This window comes from Rutidosis leptorrhynchoides, chromosome 11, assembly GCF_046630445.1.
Source record: "Rutidosis leptorrhynchoides isolate AG116_Rl617_1_P2 chromosome 11, CSIRO_AGI_Rlap_v1, whole genome shotgun sequence".
NCBI lineage: Eukaryota > Viridiplantae > Streptophyta > Magnoliopsida > Asterales > Asteraceae > Rutidosis > Rutidosis leptorrhynchoides.
In genome coordinates this window covers 397227494-397238794 of record NC_092343.1, presented here as the reverse complement: position 1 = coordinate 397238794, position 11301 = coordinate 397227494, and the positions used below count along the sequence as shown (strand labels likewise).

Below are 11301 nucleotides of genomic sequence, written 5' to 3'. Positions count from 1 at the left end.
ATAGACTCCGTTTGTCCCACAATCCGCTCTTCGTGTTTGTTGTGAACGTACGCTTCTATTTGAATCTCACCAAGCTTTACAAGAAAATCGTTAGTAATGATCATGCGTAACGACCCTACTCGTATTGCCGGATGTTGATTCTTTCGACTTAACGCATCCGCGACCACGTTCGCCTTACCCGGATGATAAAGTATCTCACAATCATAATCCTTTACCACATCCATCCACCTACGTTGATGATAATGCTAAAAACGAATACATATTTCATAGCATTATCCTTCAAGAAAGACAAGCTTTTAGTTGCAATTGTTCTATTTACGAGTGACATTCGTTTAAATAATAAAAGGTGAAGACAAAAGACAGATTCGACGATTTGAAGACGCAAATGACCAAAAAGCTAAAAAGTACAAAGTACAATCCAAGTGGTTCAAATTATTGATGAGAAACGTCTAGAAATTACAAGGGTACAAGCCGTAAAACGCAAAGTACAAGATATTAAATAGTACGCAAGGACGTTCGAAAATCTGGAACCGAGACATGAACCAACTATCAACGTGCAACGTAACGGACCAAAAATTACAAGTCAACTATGCACAAGAATATAATATAATATATAATTAATTATATATATTATTATATATTATATTTATAAGCCGCCCACGTTTAATTCACCATGATGAGCTGGAATCCAAAGCTCCGCAGTCGCGGAGCTGTGATGAAGAAAAGGATCGCAGTCACGGAGCACAATAGTTCAAAGTGGGCCTATAAAAGGCCGCACATTCTGATCGATTTCATGACACCTTTTTCTTTTCCTTTCTCATATCATATACGATATATATATATATTTTATAATTATAATTTTAATTTAAGTTTAATAATAATAAGGTTATGTTGGCGAATGTTTTAAGTTTGTAAGTTGAAATTCTATCCGTGTAACACTACGCGATTTATACTCATTGTAAGTTATGTTCAACCTTTTTAAATTAATGTCTCGTAGCTAAGTTATTATTATGCTTATTTAAGCCGAAGTAATCGTGATGTTGGACTAAATATTAAAGACGGGGTTATTGGGCTTTGTACCATAATTGGGGTTTAGACAAAAGATCGACACTTGGGGAAATTAGACTATGGGCTATTAATGGGCTTTATATTAACTAAACGATATCTCGTTAAATTAATATAAAGGTTACAATTTGACGTATCTATATATAAACACATACGCTTAATCGGGTACGGTGGGCGGGATATTTATAAATACGAATTATTGTTCATTTGACCGGACACGGGGATGGATTAATAGTCACTGGACTCATTAAAACAGGGGTGGATTACATTCAAGGGTAATTGGTGTAATTGTTAACAAAGTATTAAAACCTTGGATTACACGCAGTCGATAACCTGGTGCATTCATTAAACAAAGTATTAAGAACTTGTTACAGTTCGAATCCCCAATTAGTTGGAATATTTGACTTCGGGTATAAGGTTAATTTGACGAAGACTCTCGCACTTTATAATTATGACCGATGGACTATTATGGACAAAACCAGATGGACATATCGAATAATTCAGGACAAAGGAAAATTAACCCATGGTAATAAATTAAAATCAACACATCGAACATCATGATTACGAAAGTTTAAATAAGCATAATTCCTTTATTTTATATCTCATCGCACTTTTAATTATCGTACTTTTAATTATCGCAATTTTATTTACCGTCATTTTATTTATCGCACTTTAAATTATCGCACTTTAATTATCATCATTTACTTTACGCTTTAAATTAAGTTGTATTTATATTTAATATTTTACATTAGGTTTTAATTATGACTTAAGACATAAAATCGACAAACCGGTCATTAAACGGTAAACCCCCCCCCCCCCCCCCCTTTATAATAATAATAATATTACTTATATATATATTGATTCAAATATAGTTTAAAATAAATATAGCGTTAAACTCAGCTAGCTCCCTGCGGAACGAACCGGACTTACTAAAAACTACACTAATTTACGATTAGGTACACTGCCTATAGTGTTGTAGCAAAGTTTAGGTATATCCACTCTATAAATAAATAAATAACTTGTGTAAAATTGTATCGTATTTAATAGTATTTCGCAATAAAAATATAACTATTTCGTATAGACCTCGCATAACATCAAGTATTTTTGGCGCCGCTGCCGGGGAATACTCAAACGCCGAAGCGAAACGCTATAAAAAAATTAGTTTTTAAGTTATTTTTTGTAAAAATATATGTTTATTATTTAAAAAAAACAAAAATATAAAAACATAAAAAATATATATATATATTTATATATCTATATTTTTAAGTGTTTAAAATTAAAAAGTTTTTATTTTTAGTTGCGAAAACTAATAAGTAATTTTTAAAATATAAGTTTTATTTAAGTTATATTTTATAAAATTTAAAATCAGAAAATTAAATCAAAGTAAAAAAAAATGTATTACACGCTGAACCTGTCGAATTTGAGCCTGCAATCGTTTGAATCTGCATACTCCGCACTCGCGGAGGTTTTGGGCAGCTAAAATCCGCACTCGCGGAGCTGTCTGACAGCTGCAACCTGGTACATCATTAATTACGGGTTTAGAGTTTAATTTTATTATTATTATTATTATTAATTAACCTAATTAGGGTTTATATTTAATATTAATTAGTTATAGTTTAATTAAAGTTGTATTTTAAGTTTTAAGTGTTAATTAGTTTTACAAATTTATAAAATTAATACTTTTACACAAGGTTGTAAAAGTCGCGAGTCGGGGACGTATCGGTCGAGACCTAAAAAGGACGCGTCGGCCGAGTCGGGGACGCGTCGGCGATGCATCGGTCGTTGACCAACGTTGACTTTATTATTAGTTTCTTAAATATATATTTATATATGTATAAAATAGTTGATATTGTACCATAAATTTCTTAAATAAGAACTTGAATTTAAATACAATCAAACTTCAAACTAAATTAATGTTACCGAGTACATAATTAATAAGGACACAGAGAAAAGAGCGGCCCAAAAAATAAAAACAAACCCTAATTTTATAACATATCACATCTTGACGAAATTTTGAGTGATTTTGACCATTTTTGACCAACTTTGACCGTCTTAGACAGACTTTGACCGAACTTTTAGCTTTGACCATCTTTTGAGTCGTTTTCAGAAAAAAACGGGACGGAGAACCCAAAAAAACGACGCATCGGCCAAGTCGGCCGACTTTTACAACATTGCTTTTATACATTAATATAAAAATAATATTTTTATAAAAATTGTATTTTTATAACTTTAAGTTTTATTTTTATATTTTGTATCTTTTTATTTCGTTTAATTGTAATTTGTATATTTATCGTTCGTATTTAGTTTAAACTTAGTTTTTACCGTAGTTATTTTATATTTCTAGATTTCTAGGCTTTGCCGTAAAATCCCTTAAGTGCTTTTTCTTTAGATTAAGATTTAGACGCTTTAAAGTTTTACGACATCACTTATCGCTTTAATATTTAATAAATTTTAGTGCCTAATTAAGTTATTGCCATTTTGGATTTAGAATTCCTTTTAAGCTTTAATTCCTTTAGACGTAATTTTTAATATTTAGTTTTTAGACTTTTAAGTTTCGACGCTTTACTTTCTTATTATTATTTTTCAACCTTTTTATTTTTTTTCCGATGTTTTTCGACGCACTCTTCTTCTTTCTCATTTCTACGCTCTAGTTTTTAGGACATAGAATTTTCTTTAAACTTCGACGAAAAAAAAAATTATTTTAAGCGGTTGAATTGATAGACATCCAAAATTTTCTGCTTCGTAGTAATAGTCGGATTTGTTAGTGGCTGAGTTGTGGATTTTCTGACTTAAAGGATCCTGGCTCCCTGCTTCATCTTTTGGCTATTCGAAACGTGGGCAAAAGCAGAAAAGTCTATTAATTTGATAACTTATATAATTTTTATCTTTATAACTAATAGGATATTCAGTGAATGCACCGAGCAAAACGTTCACCACCTTTCATACGTTCACCACCTGTAACTCGATCAAGACATTTAGCCAATATTGTCGTCGTTGATTTTTCTTTAGAATCGTCATCAAGTCGACCAAGTACTCCAACTCAAATTTCCAATAATCCATTTTTTGAACCCGACCTCACAATTGAGAATTCGGAGGATATTCATGGACAATTCAGAGATCCTGAACCAATAATCATTCCTCCTGAACCACAAATCACTCATCCAGAGATTGTCGAGGAAGAAACTATTAAGTCAGAATCCTCTAGTGATTCAGATGCAACAAATTCAATCATGGAAAATCTAGAACCTCTAAGTATGGAAGACCGAATGAGGGCTAAACGCACTGGCCAAGGTTACGCAATTACTCAATCAGACATTAATGCGCCAGATTATGAAATCAAAGGAAAAATACTACACATGGTAACTAATCAATGCCAATTTAGTGGTGCGCCGAAGGAAGATCCAAACGAACATCTTCGAACCTTTAATAGGATTTGTACTCTATTTAAGATCAGAGAAGTTGAGGATGAACAGATCTATCTCATGTTATTTCCCTGGACTTTAAAAGGAGAAGCCAAAGATTGGTTAGAATCGTTACCTGAAGGGGCGATTGATACATGGGATGTTTTAGCTGAAAAATTTCTTAAACAATTCTTTCCGGCATCTAAAGCCGTGAGACTTCAAGGAGAAATTGTTACGTTCACACAAAAGGCAAATGAAACTCTATATGAAGCGTGGACACGATTTGGAAAGTTGTTGAGAGGATGTCTTCAACATGGTTTAGACACTTATCAAATAGTACAAATATTCTACCGAGGATGCGATATTACTACACGAAAAGACATCGATATAGCAGCTGGTGGTTCCATTATGAAGAAAACTGCAACTGAAGCTTACAAAATTATTGATAACACTGCTTCCCACTCACATGAGTGGCATCAAGAAAAAGACATCGTTAGATCATCTAAAGCGGCTAGAGCCGATTCTAGCCATAAGTTTTATTCCATTTCCGCAAAGTTAGATGCTTTTGAAAGACGAATGGAAAAGATGACTAAAGATATTCATGCTATACGAATTAGTTGTGAGCAGTGTGGAGGACCACATTTGACAAAAGATTGTCTCAGTATTGAACAAACAATGGAACAAAGAGAGAATGTTTCATACATAAACCAAAGGCCTGGAAATAATTATCAGAATAATTATCAACCGCCAAGACCAAACTACAATCAAAATCAGAATTATAACCGTAATGTTTCATACAACAACCAACAAGGTCCTAGCAATCAACAAGTATCTAACAATACTTACAATCAGCAAAGACCTATTTTTCCAAATAAACCACCACAAACCGATGATAAAAATCCAAATTTAGAAGATATGATGTCGAAGCTAGTTGAATCTCAAACGCAGTTTTTCACATCTCAGAAACAAACCAATGAACAAAATGCTCAAGCATTTAGAAATCAACAAGCTTCTATTCAAAATCTGGAACAAGAAGTAAGTAACCTAGCAAGGTGGATAGGTGAAAGAAAACCGGGAAGTTTACCTAGCGATACAAATGCTAACCCCCGAAATGAAACAGCTAAAGCCATTACCACGAGAAGTGGTATTACACTTAAACCACCTAAAATACCTGTAATTTCTGATGACTCTACTCCTACTACACAGGCACCACAACCTGAACAAGAGAAGGAATTAGATTCAGTAGTTGAAAAGGTTAATGTGGATAACACAGTTAAGGCTAAACGTTATGTTAAACCATACCAACCACCACTTCTTTACCCAAGTAAAATGAGAAAAGAAAGACTTGAAGTAGAGCAATCCAAATTCTTGGATATGTTTAAACAAATAAATGTCAATCTTCCTTTCATTGATGTGATTTCAGGAATGCATAGATATGCTAAATTTCTGAAAGATCTAATCACAAATAGAAAGAAAATGGAAGAACTCTCGGCTGTTACAATGAATGCTAATTGTTCTGCAGTGCTGTTGAATAAGCTACCAGAAAAACTCTCTGATCTAGGAAGTTTCATAATTCCATGTTTTCTGGGTAGTCTTAGTTCAATATAAGCATTGGCAGATTTAGGTGCTAGTATAAATTTAATGCCGTATTCACTATACGCTAAACTAGACCTCGGAGAATTGAAACCAACACGAATAAGCATATAACTAGCCGATCGATCAGTAAAATATCCTAGAGGAATAATGGAAAACATGCTAGTTAAAGTTGGTACTTTAGTATTTCCAGTAGATTTTGTTATTCTGGACATGGACGAAGATTCTCGAGTTCCACTCATACTAGGAAGACCATTCTTAAACACGGCCAAAGCAATAATAGACGTGTTCGGTAAGAAACTGACCTTAAGTATAGAGGATGAGAGTGTTACCTTTTCTGTTGATAGAGTCATGCAACAACCGCAATCTACAGATGATACATGTTATTATATTCAAACTATAGATTCACAAGCAGAATTGTTACAAGAATTTCCAGAATTACAAGGAACAGGAGAATGTTCTTTAGGAGAAGGAACTAAACCAATTGATGAAGCTGAAATGTTAGCTACACTTATGGCTAATGAATACGAACCAACAATAAAAGAACTTTAAATGTTAAAAGAGGAAGACAGATATCGATATAAATCATCGTTAGAAGAACCACCGATATTAGAGTTAAAGCCACTTCCAAACCATTTGAAATACGCTTATTTACATGGTGAATCTGAATTACCTGTAATAATATCGTATTCTCTTACTGAAAATGGAAAATCTCGACTCATTCCTGTGTTAAAAGCTCATAAACCAGCTACTGCATGGAAGATTCGTGACATTAAAGGTATAAGTCCTTCGTATTGCACACATAAAATCCTTATGGAAGAAGGTCATAAAACAGATGTGCAACGCCAACGAAGACTAAATTCTAATATGCAAGATGTTGTTAAGAAAGAAATTATTAAACTGCTAGATGCAGGTTTAATTTATCCAATCTCTGATAGTCCATGGGTAAGCCCAGTTCAATGTGTACCTAAGAAGGGTGGCATGACTGTCATCACAAATGAAAAAATGAGCTTATTCCTACTAGGACTGTAACAGGATGGCGTGTCTGAATTGATTATAGAAAATTAAATGACGCCACCTGAAAAGATCACTTTCCCTTACCTTTCATTGATCAAATGTTGGAAAGATTAGCTGGGAACAATTACTATTGTTTTCTTGACGGTTTCTCCGGATGCTTTCAAATTCCAATCGCACCCGAGGACCAAGAGAAAACCACATTCACATGCCCTTATGGTACTTTTGCTTACAAACGCATGCCATTTGGACATTGCAACGCCCCTGCAACCTTTCAAAGGTGCATGATGGTGACTTTTCACGACTTGATAGAAGAATGCATGGAAGTTTTCATGGATGATTTTTTAGTCTTCGGTGATACATTTGAATCATGTCTAGTTAATCTTGAACGAATGCTTATTAGAAGCGAGCAATCAAATCTAGTACTTAATTGGGAGAAATGTCATTTCATGGTTAGAGAAGGCATCGTTCTTGGTCATAAAATTTCAAAGGAAGGAATTGAAGTGGATAGAGCTAAAGTAGATGTAATTGCTAAACTTCCACATCCCACCAATTTTAGAGGAGTTAGGAGTTTTCTAGGGCATGCCGATTTTTACCGACGTTTCATAAAAGACTTTTCTAAAATTGCCACTCCTATGAATAAACTCCTTGAAAAGGATGCTCCATTCATCTTTTCGGATGAATGCATCAAATCTTTTAATATTCTTAAAGAAAAACTCACCATGATAACTCCAAATTAGAATCTACCATTTGAACTCATGTGCGATGCAAGTGATTTTGCAATGGGAGCCGTTTTAGGACAAAGGATTGAAAAACGATTTCAACCTATTTATTATGCTAGTAAGACGTTACCAGGAGCACAAACGAATTACACAACTACTGAAAAAGAACTCCTTGCTATTGTCTTTGCTTTTGACAAATTTCGTTCATATCTCGTTCTAGCAAAAACGGTGGTCTATACTGATCGTTCTGCTCTTAGATACTTCTTTTCAAAACAAGATGCTAAATCACGATTAATCCGTTGGATCTTACTCTTACAAGAATTCGATATTGAAATTCGAGACAAAAATGGAGCAGAAAATCTCGCCGATGATCATAATGGAGCAGAAAATCTCGCCGCTGATCATCTTTCTCGTCTTAAAAATCCTTAATTAGAAGTTCTAAACGAATCGACCATACAAGACAACTTTCCTGATGAATATATTTTGAAGATCGATTATAATGAAATTACATGGTTTGCAGACTATGCAAACTACTTAGTATGTGGATTCCTTGAAAAAGGGTTGTCGTACCGAAAACGAAAGAAATTTTTTAGTGATATGAAACACTATTTTTGGAAAGATCCACATTTGTTTAAAAGTTGTCCCGTTGGAATAATACGTCGATGTGTATTCGGGGATGAAGCTAGTCATATCTTAAACCATTGTCACACAGGACCAACAGGAGGGCATTATGGGCCTCAACTTACAGCAAGAAAAGTTTACGATGCTGGATTCTATTGGCCTACAATTTCCAAAGACGCACACCTTCTTTGTAAATCCTGTGATGCTTGTCAAAGAGCCGGAAAAATAAGTCAACATGATGAAATGCCACAAAATGTCATTCAAGTATGTGAAGTATTTCACGTTTGGGGTATTGACTTTATGGGTCCATTTCCAAAATCTCATAATAATCTCTATATTCTTGTTGCCATTGATTATGTATCTAAATGGGCGGAAGCACAAGCTCTCCCAACTAACGATGCACGAGTTGTAGTCAACTTCTTAAAACGTCTTTTTGCAAGATTCGGAACACCGAAAGCTTTAATAAGTGATCGGGATACTCATTTTTGTAATAATCAACTTGAGAAAGTTCTCAAAAGATATGGAGTACCTCATAAAATCTCAACCGCTTATCATCCACAAACAAGTGGACAAGTTGAAAATACCAACCGAGCTTTAAAACGTATTCTAGAGAAAATCGTAGGATCAAATCCGAAGGAATGGTCCATGAAATTGGAGGATGCACTCTGGGATTTTAGAACAGCCTACAAAACTCCAATTAGAACCACACCTTTTAAACTTGTTTACGGAAAAGCATGTCACCTTCCAGTAGAAATTGAGCACAAAGCATTTTGGGCTTTGAAGACATGTAATCTTGATTTGCATGAAGACCGGACGTCTACGGTTAAGTCAATTAAATGAATTAGAAGAATTAAGACATGAAGCATATGAAAATTCGTTAATCTATAAAGAAAGAACGAAGAAATGTCATGATAAAAGAATCAGAAGTTTAAAAGAATTTAAAGAAGGGGATAGAGTTCTTCTTTTCAATTCAAGATTCAAGCTATTTCCTGAAAAATTGAAATCAAGATGGTCTGGACCATTCATAGTCAAAAGAGTTTTCCCATATGGAACAATAGAGTTGATAAATTCAAATGAGATTGAATTTAAAGTTAATGGTCACAGAGTTAAACATTACATACATGGTCCAATGAAAGTTGACAATGAAGTCAATCATAATTTCACTACCCAAGAAAACCCTCAGAATGAAAACATAAATATGTTATCCACAACATATGAAAAACCAAAATTGGAAGACGGGGAAGCTTCAAATTGGAGTGATGAATAAGAATTCCTATACGAACCTCCCATTCCAAGAAACGAAGAAAAATGTGAACAAGAAGTTCAAGTAGAAGTGAAAGAACCAAGAAAAGATCACCCGAAAAAGGTTAACAAACCAACTCTACTTACTAAAGTAGGAGACCCAGGTGAATATATCATTTCTTGCTTGCTTAATGATGGTGCTATATATAATAGACTCGCAGATTTAGGAGCAAGTGCAAATGTTATGCCTCTTTCCTTATACAAAAGATTAGGTGTGGGTAAATTAAGACCAACCAGCATAGGTGTTCAATTATTTGACCAAATCATTAAACACCCGGTTGGAATAGCCAATAATTTACTTGTTAAAGTGGGAAGTTTGACCTTTGTTGCAAACTTCATAGTTATTAATATGGAGGAAGACCTTGATATTCCTCTAATTTTAGGTCGCCCATTTTTAGCAACCACCGAAGCATTCATTGATGTAAGAGAAGGTAGAATGACACTTAGGGATGGTGACAAATCGGTTACCTTTGTGAACCGAAAGTTTAGATCTCCACCAACCAAAACTGTTGAACCCATAAAAACGCCTATGTATGGGGAAGATGAAGAAACACCTAATGATAACCCGATAACAAAGAACCCCGTTATTGATACGAAATTAGATGAACCCGTTTTTAACAGTTCAACGAAGAAACTTTATAAATGTATTCAAGATGCTAGGATTAAGGGGAACTTTAAGTTATGTAACCGATTAGTATCCAATTTGTCGCCTAAAGAAAAGGCAATGTTAATTGAATTTGTGAATGTTATAGAAGAAATCAATCAATGGCTTGAAGCCAAAGTCAGAGATATGCAAGTTGTTGATGATCCAATTGAAGATAACAATGAAGTTAATCACAATTTCAACACCACAGCTAACTAAGTTTGGAGAGAATCAAGTCTTTTTAAGGATATTATATATTTCTGTTAGAGTTAGATTTTCTGTTTTCGTGTAGTTCTCGAAAATGGAATCCGAATGGTCTTTCCTTAGCAGACCCTAAAGAACTAGTCTTCTCCCCCCATTCTGAATTTTTATTTTTTTTAGGTTTTACGAGATGAAGAATTCCTTTGATTTGAATCATGGTCTACTACTACACGCTTTGATTACTAAACGTAATAATGACACACTTCCGAGTGAAGTGGTATCATTCATAAGAGGCAAAATGGACGAAGTGAGAAAAGAACTCAGGAACAATCATAATAAGATACATTTTGGTAAAGGAAAATCAAAATCTGCAACAAAAAGAAGAGCACGACACCTTGAAAGATGTCATAAATGCGGAAAATTGTCACACGAAGGTAAATGTTCGAACAATCAAACATATTCAAATACCGAATTTGTTACTCTATGCAGAGAAGGACCGTTCATATGTTTAGAAGAAAAGTTATTGAAAAATCGAGGTTACGCTTATGTAGCTATGGAAAACCAAATCACATGACTCTCCTATGAGTCGACTAAAGCAGGTCTCTGAGAATTTAATCTCACAGGTAGGTATGTACAGTTTTTATTTTTTTTATTTTATTGCTTTTAACCTTTTGATAATAAACGCTGAATCGTTCGCTATAAAGTATTAAATTTATATTCAATAAAATTAAGTATGCGA

At 34.1% G+C, this 11301-nt stretch overlaps 1 non-coding gene across 1 annotated transcript; it reads right to left on the bottom strand.

Moving 5' to 3' along the window:
• Positions 1 to 4679: 4679 nt before the first annotated feature.
• On the bottom strand, positions 4680 to 4786 carry LOC139879067 (small nucleolar RNA R71). The gene has a single exon (XR_011769920.1). It is a non-coding gene; the product is annotated as a small nucleolar RNA R71 (small nucleolar RNA).
• Positions 4787 to 11301: the final 6515 nt, after the last annotated feature.